At 40.6% G+C, this 15,170-nt stretch overlaps 1 protein-coding gene across 1 annotated transcript in view; it reads left to right on the top strand.

Annotated features, from left to right (window-relative positions):
• The window catches only part of LOC310905406 (uncharacterized protein), a gene marked incomplete at its 5' end in the record, with an annotated part of 392,143 nt that extends 386,563 nt beyond the window's left edge, over positions 1-5,580 (top strand). Inside the window, one exon of the mRNA XM_083851633.1 lies at positions 1,120-5,580. The remainder of the gene's footprint in view (positions 1-1,119) is intronic.
• Between the last annotated feature and the right edge of the window lie 9,590 nt (positions 5,581-15,170).

Below are 15,170 nucleotides of genomic sequence, written 5' to 3'. Positions count from 1 at the left end.
GACGAGAGCTGTACCTTCTGCTCTTAGGGCAGGGTCTTGCCCAATTTGTTCTACATGCTCAACAGTCGTTATTTGCATGAGCCAATCATGGGGATTGGCTATTATTGATAGATCTTCCAGGAATTATGCCAAAGTTAGGTAAAAAAAAGAGAGAAAGAAAGAAAGAAATTAACATGAACATTTTATTTTATTTTTTTCCCAATCAGATACATGTTTCAGTAGCTCTTGCTAAAGTGGCAAAATCTACCCAGCAGGATGAAATTGATATGAAAGGTTTATTAAGAAAAGCAATTTAACAAATCCTTCAGACACAGGGGAATATTACTGTGGATAAACTAATCTGGAAAAATTAAAATCATCCTCCAAGAGCAATTTGGCTATTGCGAGATGCACAAATCTGAACCAAACCTTCTTCTAAGGTTCATCAAAATATTACTGTAATATTCTGCTATCCTGAAACAGGATTGCTGGGTTTTGTGACACGCTGTAATAGGAGGTCAGGGGGCTCTTATGACACATGTATAATGCCCACATAGCAGAAGGGAGAAACAGGGAGTGCTCAAGCTCGTGTGTCTGGTAATTTTGGGTGCCGTGATTAAATGCTGAGTCCGGCATCACTGGAAGAATATCTGTTGGGCCCAGCAGGAGCTCTCAGCTCTCTGACTCAGATGGAAGAGTGCTTTGTGTCTTCCTAAATGAAGGTCCAGATCCTGCTCTGGATGGCTGACAGTTGTGTGGTGCGTGCCAGAATCTCCCTCTGGCTTTAGGGAAAGCGGTAGGTACTCTGCGCCTACATGTCTCTACTTGTTTACGCAAAAAAATTGGCTCCCAAAATTAGCGAGTGCTTTTCAAGAATTTTGTCCAAACAGTTTGCTGCAGTGAGTCAGTAGCAGAGGTATGAATAGAGCCCAGGGCTCCTCACTCCTGGCCCCGTGCACTAACCACCAAGACCATTTACTTTTCTAGCCAGGGCCAGAGAAAAGATGTGAAAATACCACAGGCAAAATTTGTTTTTTTGCAATTTTTCCACTCAGTTTTGCAGACTCAGGAGGTTTGGTTAGCTTTCCACGTTGAGCGAGGGCCTGATGTTGGCTTTGCTGTGGAATTTTTCATTTCTAGGTGTATGAAAGATGAGTCTTTCCTCTTGCTTTCCCCACTGTGCTCTGTTTGAAGGAGAGCGGAGACGTACGTTGAGTTCTTTTCCCTTTGGAGATGGTAAGTGGGACAGAAAGATGGGTGAACAAGGAGAATGGGGGCACGGTGCACATGTGATGGGAACCCTTGCTGGCCTCAGTCTCAATCGTGAAGAGAACAAAGAGGATGGGGCAAACGGGCAGGCCAGGAAGAGCAAATGGCTGACAGTCCTGGTCCGTGCTGTTGATTACATCCTCTGGTGATCCAGTCGGGGAATCAACAGGCTGATTGTGCCCAGTCATTAAGGAAAGGCATGTCTGTAATTAATGGCAAAGGGCCTGATACAATAAAAGGCATGTCTGCCTTCTGCATTGCAAAGCCCACATAGGGCTGCAAAAGACGCCAAAGAAAATCAATGTTAAGCAGCTTGTATGGATTTGTGCAGGCCTATACAGTGCCAAAGTCCAGACATATTTCTCATTGAGCTGAGTCCTCATATGTTTTATTTATAATTTAATGCTAAAATTTATGAAGGAGATGCATGGCAGAGGGAGAGCCCATAATCTTGTCATTTCGTTTCTTAAAGCAGCAGCTACTAGGTCTAGGAAAGAGTTATGTCCTCCTTCTTCTCTCTGAATCCCCAGCATAAAATGTAACCCAGTAGAAATTTTTTTCACTCCGAGTTTGTTTTCACTGAATCGGCTGTACAGCTGAGTTGCCCATTGCTTGTCAGGCAGCAAGTTTCTATCAAAGTCACTAACTGCCAATCATTTGCTCTAAACTAAATCACTTGAAATGTTATTCATCAAGCATGCCATGTTACATTATAGACTTCTATAATTCAGACACTTAAGGTATGAAAGAAATGAATTTCCTGTATTATTTTCCATAAAAACAAGTAAACAGCACTGGGTGCCTTTTAAAAGTCAATTGGAGGATTGATTTTAATTCAAATTGTATTTCAGAATAGTTCAAGCACTCACCACTTGAAGCTGTAATCTTGAGACTTTAAATACGGATGCTATAATTTCAGAATGTCACATGCTTTAAACATTTGTATTGAAATTTAAGCCATTGCCATAAGATAATAAAAAGAGCGTACATTAAAATGTATTAAACATGACAGCAGCATTCACAGCCCTGTTTGGAGGGAGGAAGGATTTTAACAGAATGCAATATTTAGCGGTCTCTTTTGTGTTGTTGTGCCACGATGTCAGAATTACATTTTCCCTGAAGCTGTGGATTGGGCTTTCCCCCCTCTGACATCAGCCACATTTGTATTATGAAGCTCAGATGAAACAATAAGGTGCAGGGTTCCTGCTGGCTTATATTCAACCTGATCAGCACTGCAGACCTAGCAGAACTTAATTGAATTGTACTTGAAAGCTTAAAGTGAGGAGGCTGCCAGCGAAAGAACATAGTTTACTGCAATGGAGAAGACCTAATGAGGGGAGAACCTCAAAATGTTTTGTTCTGTTAAATTGCCAAGAACAGGTAAGAGTCCAAAACTCACACAACACTCCTGGGTAAGCATCCAAAAGTTGCATACATTTTCGTGTTCATTTGAATTACCCAAATGGCCTGGTTCAGCGGAATCTGAGCTGGGAGTCTAAGGGAAAGGGCTGTCACATGAGATGTCTAGTTAAATTTAGTTAAACGGTTAAATATTACCGCTTCTATAAGCAAAAGAAAAGAAATTTCACCTAATCCAAAACATTTCACATTTTCTTTAACAAAAACATTTGTTTCCTCTCTTATCCCCCCCTTTTTGTGCCATAAATATGTCAGTTGTTTAAAAGATGTGACTGCCCTTATAAATGTATCAAAGATAAGCTAGGTTGTAAAGGATTCAGGTTCATGAACTGTGTTTATACAGTCTATTGTTTAGTACTCATGAATAATTGATTCTTGTCCTTCCTGCACAAATATTCAATCAGATACCATTCAAATTGATAGCAGGTGTCTGATCTAGGAAAAAATGGCTATGTTCTTTGACTTGAGATGTGATTGTAATACAACACAACTTCAGCAATGGAGTACAGAGGAGTATCACACATTTCAAACGGGACCTCTTGAGTGAGAGTTTCTAATTAAAACACCATACAGTGTAACTGTCTGGTATATTTTAGATAAGTAACCATCCCAAAGGACATTTATTACATTTATTTTTATGTATGTATATGTGAAATGGAGAAAAGGTCATTATTTTCAAAAATTGCTTGCTCCAATAAGAGCAAGAGTTACGTTAATAAAGAGTTACATCGTGGAGAGAGAAGAATACAGTTCTACGTAGATTGTCACTCTGTAGGATTCTTACATTCCCAATATTAAAAAAAAAAAAACCTGACTATGATTTCCCCAGACCATGTGATGACCAGGAGACATAGAATAATTGCATTATGTGATACATTATTTAAGATCCAGTAAGAAGGTGCCTGTTCCTTAAAGTGCAATTCTTTTCAGATGAGTTACAACTTTCCTTTACTGGAAGCTTCCTGTAAATCAGTTTATACTGAAGCAAAACAAAATGTACATAGAAACAGAGCAGGGAGCAGGACCTGCTAGTGTATCCTTGAACCTTGGAGCAGTGCTCGTTTCTTGCTCAGGGAGGTTTGTTGATGTGAGCTCAGTTATGCCTGAGATGGCGAGAGGAGCTGCAGAGTGAGCGTAGATATATAACCAGAATTTTGCTCCCAGGCACATGAAAATAAATCTGAGAAGTCAGAGGTCCAATATGCTCCAACTAAAGCCAATACAAGTTTGGTCATTGAATTAACCAAGAGAAAAATCAGGACTTAGTTAGTAGTATGGAATACATAGTATTTTCCACATGTAATTTACTGATAGTAGTAGGAACTCGTTGGAAAAGAGTTGAGCAAATACCAAAAAAAAAATATATATATATACTTTATGCCTCTTCATTCTGACCCATTGCTACCCAATGCATGGATCTCCTTGCATTCTGCAAGGGTATTTTCAGAGTCACTGTTTTTTTACCTTATTTCCGTCTTCTTCTGACCCCCTGAATTTAATGCTTAAAGATACAAAATTGGAAGCTATGGAAAGAATTTTCTTCTGGTTGCCAGCGAAGACAATTTTCTCTATTTCTATATTTAAAGCACTTTTGACCTCTTTCCTATCAAAATGACTGTAGGTTCAGAAAAGAGGTTCTGCTGTATAGCATTCGTGGCCTGTGCAGTCTTTGGCCATGCACATTTGCTTACCAACGTGGAAGGATAACGTTTACAGGTAGGATGAGCTCAGACCTGTCATTTGATCAATGAATGGTCATGTGAGGATTAGACTTTTTATAAACCCATTGGATTTATACATTTGAACCAGGTAGTTGATTGCAGTGGATGGTTGTTCCACATCCTTCAACTCGCTAGCTCTCATGCATTTCCAAACAAGCAATTCAGCTGCTGAGTTTTAACTCTCATTGTTTATTTCCATCTCTAATCACGGCTGGAAATTCTTGAATGGCATCAAGTATGCTCCCCCACTTCCTTCTCAAACCTTTCAGACCCATCTTACAACCCTCCATGCACTTGATCCATCCAGTCGCCCAACACATGAACATTTCAGAAAGTTGCAGCTTTCTGCTTGCAGTGGGGAGGGGATGAGGTACTGTATCTGCTATACTAGCTGCCAGAATCCAGGTGTATCGAGAGAGCTTTGCTCTCGTCGATTGAAAAACCCTTTTTGGGTTGCTTATTTGAGTAAAGCATTTCTGCTTTAGAGCGACATAAAATGAAAAAGCTCTCTCTCTTTTCTTTTTTGAATACTAAACAACTGTCTGCTTCTGAAGGTTCAAACAAGTGCTTTAGTTGTACGCTGTCTGCTCAGGATTCCTGTGCATAAAACCCGGTATTTTTAGGGAGTGCAGACCCTGAAGCCAGTAGCATGCTAAAATACTCAATCTTCCATAAATATTACCCTTCCCCTGACCTTCCTTTATTTTCCATGCTGGATTCCACTTCTGAATCTATTCATTTTGAATAGGCAGCAAAATCCTTCCCTGGAATAGACAACACAGATACACCTTGCCAGCTGTAGCAGTTCGTAATGTATATATTATTGAAATATTGGCCGTGGTTTCTGAAACCACAAACAGAATTAGTTGTACCCAGAGAAACATACTTTCTTTTGGTGGCTTGAGTAGCCAACAATTACTAAAAATACCCTCCTCCTTTCTGTAATTTCAGAAGATAACATAGTATTTAGTGCACAAGTGACATAACACATGAATCAGCTCTTCATAAAATCTTTTTTTCCCATGGTATGTTAAAAATATTCAGATGGGGCAGCATACAGAAACAGCAATTTCTTTCTGTTCTCTATTAAGAGCATTTAATGCTTGCTAAAGGTTTCAAGCTTCCTGCCTTCCAGTATTAAAGTTTCTCTTTGGCCAAGCTCAGACGTGTACCTGGTCCTGCAACCGCTTTACTCGCCTGCCTAACCTTAAGCAGAGGAGTAACTGCAGGGAAGTTTCTCACTGCTTCAGGTGGCGGTGGCATACAGAGACTGTGTGAGACGGATCCTCTCTTGGAACACGCAGCGAGCGGTGACTTTTGGCACTGCATAGAGCTGAGACAGGAGGAGGCCAAAGAGCAAAGGATCTTGTATCAATGTAGCAATGGGCCTAAAACCCCAAAACAAAACTTTTGGTAAAACTTTTGGTGATCTGGACTCTGGTGGTATTCTTTGGCTTGGGATTCTTCCTTTAAGAAGAATAAATCCTCATAAGCCAGGATTTGGTGCTGTGTTCCTTGCACTTCTTTGGTGAGATATCACCAAACAGCAAAACCATTCTAATAACCTGTGGTTGCTGGAAGGTGTATGAAGAAAACGATTATTTTTTCTATACTTAGTTTTCTGCAAATTTAAACTCCCTGAATTTACTCATTCTTTTCTCAGATGTGCAGAGCCAGCCATATATGACCAATCTGTGGAGTAATGCCTTACCTATAACAGGATACCTTGAGTTTGGGGTTGGAAGTCAGCTGCTCTGTATATTCCAATTGAACTTTTAAGAACGTCCAGCTTTTCTTCTGTTTAGTTCTCCAGGAAGATCTTAGAATGAATTAATCAATTTATTAGAAATGAAATAGCAGCATGCATTTCTATTAAACATATGCTAAATGATGATCTCTGAGAATTATAGAAAATGAAGAAAGCCCCAAAGCATGGTAGAAAATTATATGTCGTGCCTACCTTTTTAAAGGGAGAAAAGGAAGGGACCAGGAATTCATAAACCAGTCAGCCCAATAGCTATTCCTGGAAATACACTGGAACAAATCTTTAAAAAATTCATGTCTAATTATTCAAATGATAAGGAGGTTGTAAAAGATAGCATAAGATTGAAGTGGTTTGTTCTCAGCAAATGCATCTGATTTCTTTCTCTGAAAAAAATAAGCATCCTGGGGTAAAGAGAAAGATGTTGCTGAAATATCCTGATTTCAGCTTCTGTTTTTGTCTCATATAATGACCTTGTGAAGAATTAGGGAAAAAATTCCAGTAGGGAACACAATTGAAGAACTGCATTGGGCACCCTGTTTTAAATATCGAGAAGGAATATTAAATTGGGAGGAGTGTGACAAGAAAATCTGGGATTTACAGAACATGAGCTGTGAAGAAAAGTTGTGGGAACTGATAAACCTACAGAGAAATCATCCTGATAGTCTTTCCAATATGAGGAAGTTGCGCAAAGGATGGCGCTTATTGTTCTCTCTCCACTTGAGGGAATTCAAAAGAAACCAATTTAATTTTCAGTCAAGATGCATTAGGATGACTTGGGGAAAACTTTCTAACCACAAGGGGAATTGAGTAATGATGCAGACTTCATCAGAGGGTTTCCAGAGCAGGGCAGACAGATGTTAAGGGGCGTCTGGCACTGCTAACAATTCAAAGGCTGGGGAGGTCCTCTCCCGGCCCACGTTATTACCTGTGAAGAGCAACCCGAGAGTAAAGAGGAAAAGCTACTGCCAAGAGAATATGAATGGATGGCGGTTTTATCAGATGTTGATAAATAGCTCTTTCTTAGAGATGGGGCTGATACGACTTTCTGAAAAACAAAGTTTTGTCTCTGGAAACTGATGGTGCTATATGCATTTTTAGATGTATAGGAAAACAATGTAAGATGTTAGAAAGACATAGCATACTAGTGATAGACTATCACGGACTTTGTTTATGTATTGTGATAATAGGCCTAACTTCTTATTTTAAACGTCAGTTACACTGTGATTTAATAAAAGATTAGTTGTGGATTTTTTTTTTAAAGTAACTTTTACTATAGTCACATACAGTTTTAATTCACATCCAAATTTTTGTAGGCCTCTTGAGACCTTATAATAATAGGACAGGAGAGAATGATGCAGAATTCATTTTAATTTGCTTGTCTTGGAATACCCTTTGCTGTTTATATTACAGATTTCAACATACATCTCAGAGGATCAGAGCAAGTATAAATATCTATACCAATTTAAAAATGTACCATTTTTGGAACCTGTCATATACTCTCTGGTAAGGCATGCTATTTATCATCTTACGAGGCCCATTTTTCTTGGACATATGTGAAAAAATCTGTACAGCTCATGTACAGGATCCCAAAAGCTGTAGCTGGGAGCATAACGTAAGTCCAAAGTGCTCAATTTTAAATGCACCTTGCTTTTCTACAGCATTTGGCTGCCTGGATCTCAGAGTGCTTTCAAATTTGAATGAGGGAAGTTCACAAAGTTCCAAAGAACGTGATAGTTGTTATTGATTTTATGCCTATTATTTAACAACATTATCCTCCAGTGAAAATGCTGGTGTTAAAATTATTACCCACCTTGATTCCGCAGCCCAAACTGAAAATCTAGTTATGTGTCTGAGGTCACCAGAAAGTTTATTCTGTTTCTTCCTCTGCCTGCTTACCTTCCATCACTTTAGTATCGATAAAGAAGAATACAAAACCAACGGTGGCCGGTCTCTGGGCTCAGTTTTCATCGAAAGCCAGCAGGCATCAGCTAATTCATTCTTGTCATGCCTCTGCCATGCGCAATCCGCATTTTCAGAAGTGGCCGTACTTCATTTCAGGTGCCTATTTAGATGCTCAGTAACCTTAGCATGTGGAAATGATGCACCTGCTCAGGTTTAGGATACTGGGGCTGTAAGGCACGCTTTGTCTTTGGGGCAGCAGGGACAGAGGCTCTGCGGACAGCCCTGCCACTCGCACCCCTGGCTCCCCACTGCCAGTGGCAGAATGGCTCTAGAATCCACATTTCAACAGAGATTTCAACAGTTCTTGATCACTCTCGATGAGTGTTTAGGTCTTCCCAGAATTATACCCCCACAACACGTGCTGTTGAATAGCTGAGCTATAGAATATTGCTTTGGTCTGCTGTCACTTGGCTGCTTGCATTTCCACTTGCTCATCAGCAGTGACCTGCCTGCAGTCTCAGCTGGCTGGACTTAAAAAGTTCTACCAATAACAATAATCAGAAGTACATGAAAGGAAGTGTATATGTTATATATATATATGTATGTTTTGTAATGGTAGAGCTCAGATGTGCCGATCTTTTAGCTCATTAATGTTAAACAATTATATATTGCACTTTTATAAGGTAAAAAAAGGAAACTTCACCTAATCCAAAATATCTCACAGTTTCTTTAATAAAAATATTTCTTCTTTTATCCCCCTCACTTTTTTTTTTTTTCCTGCCATAAAGGTCATCCTTGCTATGTCTGTTGAGATCCCTGGCAAACAAAAAGTATTAGAGCTGCCACTAAGTAAATTAAATTGACAAAAAACATTTCTAAAATGGCTGGCAGACTGCTCCCACTGGGTTATTTTATGCTATGCCACAGATATTAAACAGTTAAGAAAACCAATTAGCATCAAGCAAGCATACAATACCATTTTGTTCCGTAATTCTACCTGTCACTTTTTTATTTCCCATTTCATTCTCATCTTTCTTCATAATTGGATGCAAAAATGCTAAGCTGTAACTACTTGTGCGAAGAAAGATGAGAGACAGAATCTGAGCAGATCAGCGTGTGTATCAGAAGCTGCGCGTTGTGAAAAACCAAAATCAGTTCAAAAGTGATGATTCAACCAATAATATACGGTATGATATATGTAACGAACTGGGAAGCTGAAAGAGCTGAGCCTTGGGTGGCTTAACTGCTCTAATAGATGCTGTGTTTTACAGACCAATGCTTGAACATCTGTATTGGATAGTTTCTGGTGAGGAAACAGCAGTAGCCATAAAATACTCAGCAATATCCTATATATAACAATGAAGGTTTGAGGACAAGGACACTAGGTTATGTATTTCATTCTTTTGCTTTACTGAGAACTTGAACAACAACAAAAAGCAGGCGGACAGGCGACTGATGTAATGTCTCCTTTGACACAGATTGCATTCCAACGTTTTTAATAACTCATTTTCCCAAGGGTGGGGTGATGGGGATGCTTTAAATATTCCCTGAAATTTTTTTTTTTTTTTAAAAAGACATGCTCCCGGCTTTCTGGTAGTCTCCGGCACTTTGCGTGCAGTCCCCTAGCCCCGAGGAACCCAGCTCTGAGAGCTGGGTGCTGGCTAGCTGAAGGGCAGTGATTTTCAGTGCTATTTGTCTTTTAACGACGGTCTGGAAACGAGCAGATGCTGCTGATTGCACAGTGATGACTGAGGGGCGGAACAGCGGTGGAGGATCACCCATCTTCCCCCTTTCAGCTTGGCCTGAGCTCGCAGCAGCACAATGTAGACAACATGATTAGGGTGCACAGGTGCCTGTCTTTTGCACAACTGCTTCTTTGGCACTGAATTCATGGTTTAATTCTCACTGGCTTGCAGGTTAAAAGCACTGGATGATGTCAGTGGGGACTGCCAGGTACTCAGGATCTTTTCAGTGCCAGACCAGAAGTGATCCATCCGTAGTCATTTCTAACTGTTTGCATGAACGTGGTGGTGTGATGCACGCACCAGGAGACTCATTCTAGCTCTTCCCACATTTCGTGCTTCTCTTTGAAGTGGTTCACAACTCATGTGCTTACTGTGGACAATTTTCATCGTTAGTGATGCAGCATCCCATTGGTCCTTGCTTCCATCTCCGAAGCTCTCCGCAGAGATTTCTGCTCCCTTATCTTATTCTGGAGTGGACTGAGCCAAGATTTGAGCGCTTCCCCAGCTAACTTCTGTTTATGGTATATTTACTAGAGTGAACAGCCTCTGCTGTTTATTACAGCCAATGTGTGTTCAAGTTACACTCATCACAGAGCTGTTAGTCAATGTTTGACTCTGCACAGATATAGGAGGGGGCATTTTCAATTACTTGCAAGGATGTTCTGGATGGCTTGTTTTTTCCTGTCTCAAAATTGCCAGGTGCTCTGAGTCCTTCCCAAAGCTGTAGAAATTTGCTTTGCACTGCTTAAGACTTATGCTTGAGGCTTAAAGAGATGTGTGTGGTGTTGCTGTAGCTGTGCTTACACTTGTTGCACTGAGAACTCCGACAGGGATAAAGCTACCTTGGAAGATGCCTGCAAAAGCCAGAAGAATCAGCATAATGTCTCTGGCCTTTGACTGGGTTTGCCTTTACACCCTGGTGAGACGAATTTACCTTTCTCAGCTGTGTATTGATGTGATACATGTTAATTCTACAAACCCACGTTGTCTGCAGAAGCAGCCTGGCATCCGTAGTACCTACACGCTATTAGGGGCTCTGATTGATTGTATCCTGTATTACGTGAAACACTTTTTGGCTACCTATAATGCAATATGGCTATGAACAGATTCTGCTCCCTGCAGTTATGGGGTATTGAGGGAAGAGTGCACAGGGCCTAGACAACTTCATGGAGAGGTTTCCTCACAGACAGACTGCAGGCAGATAACTACACCTGTACCGAAATCTTGTAGTCTTTCACACTCTCCTGCTTCTGCCTTGAAACACGCTGGTGAGTATGGCCAAGTGAACCAGGAAACCCAGCACACGCTGTGTTGGTTTCTTCAAGCCTACACAATCCCAGGCATTAAGCTAGCCCCTCTCAGACCGCATTTCCAAAATGAGACTCCTCAGATAACTCCCTGTATCCCTTTAAATAACAGTGACTTCTTCAGTAACCTGCTTTTAGTACAGATATTATACTTTTGAGGTAAGTAGTCATTGAAACTTTTTTTTTTTTTTTTTTTACATGGGGAAAGTGGCAGGGAAGAAGATCCTGTTTGCTTCTCTGACACACTCTGAAATTCTCAGGGCACGTGGCTGAAGGCACTTGTTTATTGGTGGCATTTTCCAAATATACTTTGCTCTAAGTAACGTGTTCTTAGGAAGTGAAGTTTTGTATGTATGAAGTTTTATTGCTGTAGCTCATTCCTGGAGTATGTAACTGGTGGATTTGTGATTTTTCAAGGAACAAAAAGTGTTTCCTTATTTCTAATATAAATATATATATATATCCAACATTGTATTTGCAAATATTGAGGATTAAAAGAATATTTTGTATCTTGGCCAAAGGTGCCTTTGACAAATTTGCATCATGTCTTTACTTCTTTAATTAACTATTTCAACTGTTTTTAGCTCCTGTTTCTGCAGTTTTACTTCTGCTTCAACAACTTGCGCTGCACCGTAAGAAGAACCTCCTTTCCCTGTGTTTTTTAATATAGGTTATTAAATCTATATATGCTGCACAGTTCTAAAATGAAAATTGATTACATGATCATTAAGAAAAAAGATTACATGGTTGCAGGTATACTGTGCGCCTTGTGGGACAGTGGGCACTCGAAACCCGAACAGGCATGTTTGGTGAGCGGGCGGACAGATTCCCTGACGGTTTGCTGTAGCAGTAGCATTCGGACATGGGAACCAGCACGGAGGTTGTAATTGCATCCAGAGGAAAAAAATGTGCGTGTGCTGTTACACAAGGCTGTTGTGCCAAGCTCCGCCATGTTCCTTTGGTTAGCACTTGGAAAATAGATAATGACAGTTGGTACTACAAAGCACATTCATTTTGGTGGAAAAGCTTCTCAGAAGGATTTAGCAGAATGAGAAGCATTTGAGGTGAATCGGTAAGATCCTGCTGTGCACCCTCTCCCTTGTACTGTGTGGCACTTGGGGATCTCTTTCTGCATTTTCCGTGACATCAGCCTTGTTGCTGCTCTTCCTTCCTGGCTTGCACGTCTCTCTGGGTCATCTCTGCTTTATTTGGAGTGCCGAGTTTGTTCTTTGCCATCCATCCTAAAACTTCACCTCTGCCAGGGAGCTCCATGAGACTGAAGGAGGATATGCTTTCCCACCGTCAGTGGGGAAACTGGTTTATCCCAAATCCATCTTTGCCTTTTCAAAACTCCCTCTTCTGGGGTTGAAAGGAACATCCAAATGATGTCTGTTCTTTGGGTGATTTAATTCTTTGTCTTTCTTGCATTTTGAAGTGTCTAATTAAAATGAATTAAAGATAATAAAAATGAGCAATAACTCTAAGACCGACATCCAGAGAGTCTGACTCTGCTATTGCTCATGTATTTTTGGAGGTGATTTGCTTCTTCTAGGGTTGCTTTGACTCCTTAGCCGGTACTGTAATAAAGTGAGAGACAGACTGATGTAGTCATAGCCACAGCTCAAAGTCAGCGTAATTAATATTATTTCACATGTAGCTTTTAATCCAAAGAATTGGAAGGGCAGAGTCCCAGTTTAACCAAAGTACATAAATATGTCCCTGACTCAAGCGTGCGAAGTCAGGGGGCTGCTCGCAGAGTTAAGAAAGTCCTTCAGTGTTTCCTGAACTGGAGAGCACTCTTTTTCCATCATAATATAATATTTTGCACAACCAAAACACAGAGGTCAGGAGGCCAGAAAATTAGCACAAGCTGTAACACTCCTGTAAAGAGGGGGGTGGGAGGGATGGGTGGAAACAAAACCTAAAACCATTCATACATTTTAAATGGTTTCCCTTCCCTCCATTCATGCAATGATATAGAACAGCTGGTCGTGAAACCTGGCCGCATATTTGTTAAATGGGAACAGATTACTAAATCAAATTTGTTGACCAATTTTCAAGTATGTGGCCTTGAGATATTAAAAAAAAAAAAAAAAGAAAAAGGTGGTGGTGGGGTTTGTATTGGCTAAAGAGGAGGGGGTGGTAAGAGCAGGCCAGTGGTATGAACATTTCATGCTGGTGGGATTTGGGTGGGGGGGAGGGAATTGAATCGCTAACTTTCGTGTGAGTACCCAGCTAAAACCTCAGGGAATTTTATATAGTGCATGTTGTCAGTATTTTAATCATCCGCAGCTGTCAAAACTCTTGTAACCCGCCTCTTCTATTTAAAATGTGTCTTCTAGGCATAAAATAATTAAAGGTGCAGGACCATAAGGTAGGCTCAGAGCCGCTGCAATGTGACAAAACTCCACATATGAAAGGCATTATTTCAGGAAGTTTTAAATATAAATTTTGTTTTGTCAGAAGGCTGCAGGGCACACATTTTCTATACTGTCAAGCTTGATAGTAACAATATTTATATTTCAAATAAAAAGATTAAATTGCAGTCTTATGTGTTTCTGGTTTTCACATAGTTTTTACCAGTGTATCATAGTGTTCCATATCAGTGTGTCATCGAAACTTTTTTTTTTGCTGACACCAGTTTTGCTTTATTGTAATATTAAGTCTTGTACTGTCAGTCCCTGAATTGAAATAATGAGGGCAGACAGTAGTTTAGTTGAGTTACCTATATCTTCCCTTTCCTCACCCCCCGCCCCCCAAACAAACCTGAAAACAACACAACATAAAAATGAATTCCTTCGAGAAGGCAATTGCAAAGGCAGAGATGTGGAGGCTGTTGGTGTGCAGTGTCTGTGTGTGTGTGCATGTGCGCACATGTGTATTTGTATAATCTGTGGGCTTGCCATGCGTGCAGTTCAAGACCCCACCTTGCAAGTTCTCATTCACCCTACCAAAATGCCTGCGTACTTTCCAAATGGATTGAAGTTTAGCATGAGGTATGGATGGAAGAGCAGGAGAGGGCAGCTTCGTTTATGAATATTTTGATCTTCTCTATTTGTTTGTTTTTATATTAAAAGAACTAACCCAAAGAATGGGTGCCTTGGTTGTTTTGAGCGGTCTGCTTGGCAAGCCTTTTGTGCCACTGCTTGTTAGCTGTTATTTGTGAACTTTCTGTTAATGCCCATAGGCCCTTCGCCCTGCATTGTTCGGAGCTTTGCAGTCCCAGGAGTTTGAGTCCCAGGGCTGGGTTTGTGTTGTCTGTGCAGCATCAGGGCTTGACAGAACAATGGGGAGAAATGTGAAAAGGTTCTGACTCAGGCTCATGTTTGAACGGCCAATTGGAGTCATAAGCCTGCCAGCTGGGGCTGGGTTTGCTCCTTTTGGGTTGAAATGTGAACGTTTCATCACAACCCCTTTGTGTCAGCTTGCAGCTGGCAGAAACTTCCTGTGCAAATTCCTCCACTTCTACCCTCTGCAGGATGGCGAGGATTTTTTTCCCTGGTGTTGGACAGTGCTGGCTGATGTGTACAACTTCTCTGACCAGGATGTGGTTGATAAACTGGGTTAATCAAAACAGCAATTCAAAACTTGGGTGCTCTAGAAACTACTCTGCAATTGCTATGAGCTTGGGCATGGCAGGGGCTTGAGTCTTCTCTCTGTCTTGCTGCTGAATGATGCATCTTTCTGTTGCTTTAAGCCTTTGGTCTGTCATTAGTCCACTCATGATTTTACAATAATGAAAATAAATTATAAAACAGCACTAATGATGATGTTGTGATGGAAAATGAGGAGGGTGTGCTGCTAAGGCAACTCATGAGGAACCAAATGCAAAAAGTACATTTCCATGGAACTTCTCATGCAAAGAATATTTACTTCTTTTATATTTACAACAGTGACCAGCTTAATATAGTTTACTGGGTTTTATAACAGGAAAAGTAAACTGCATGCCCCAAATATGTTAGCTAATAAGTGACAGATCTGACCATGTAATTCACATGAACGTCCTTGTGACTCTCCAGTTCTCTTGGTATTTTATGCCATTTTATCAGCTCTAGAACTGCCT

This window comes from Anser anser (assembly GCF_964211835.1).
Source record: "Anser anser genome assembly, chromosome: 11".
NCBI lineage: Eukaryota > Metazoa > Chordata > Aves > Anseriformes > Anatidae > Anser > Anser anser.
This window is presented reverse-complemented; position numbering and strand designations above follow the sequence as displayed.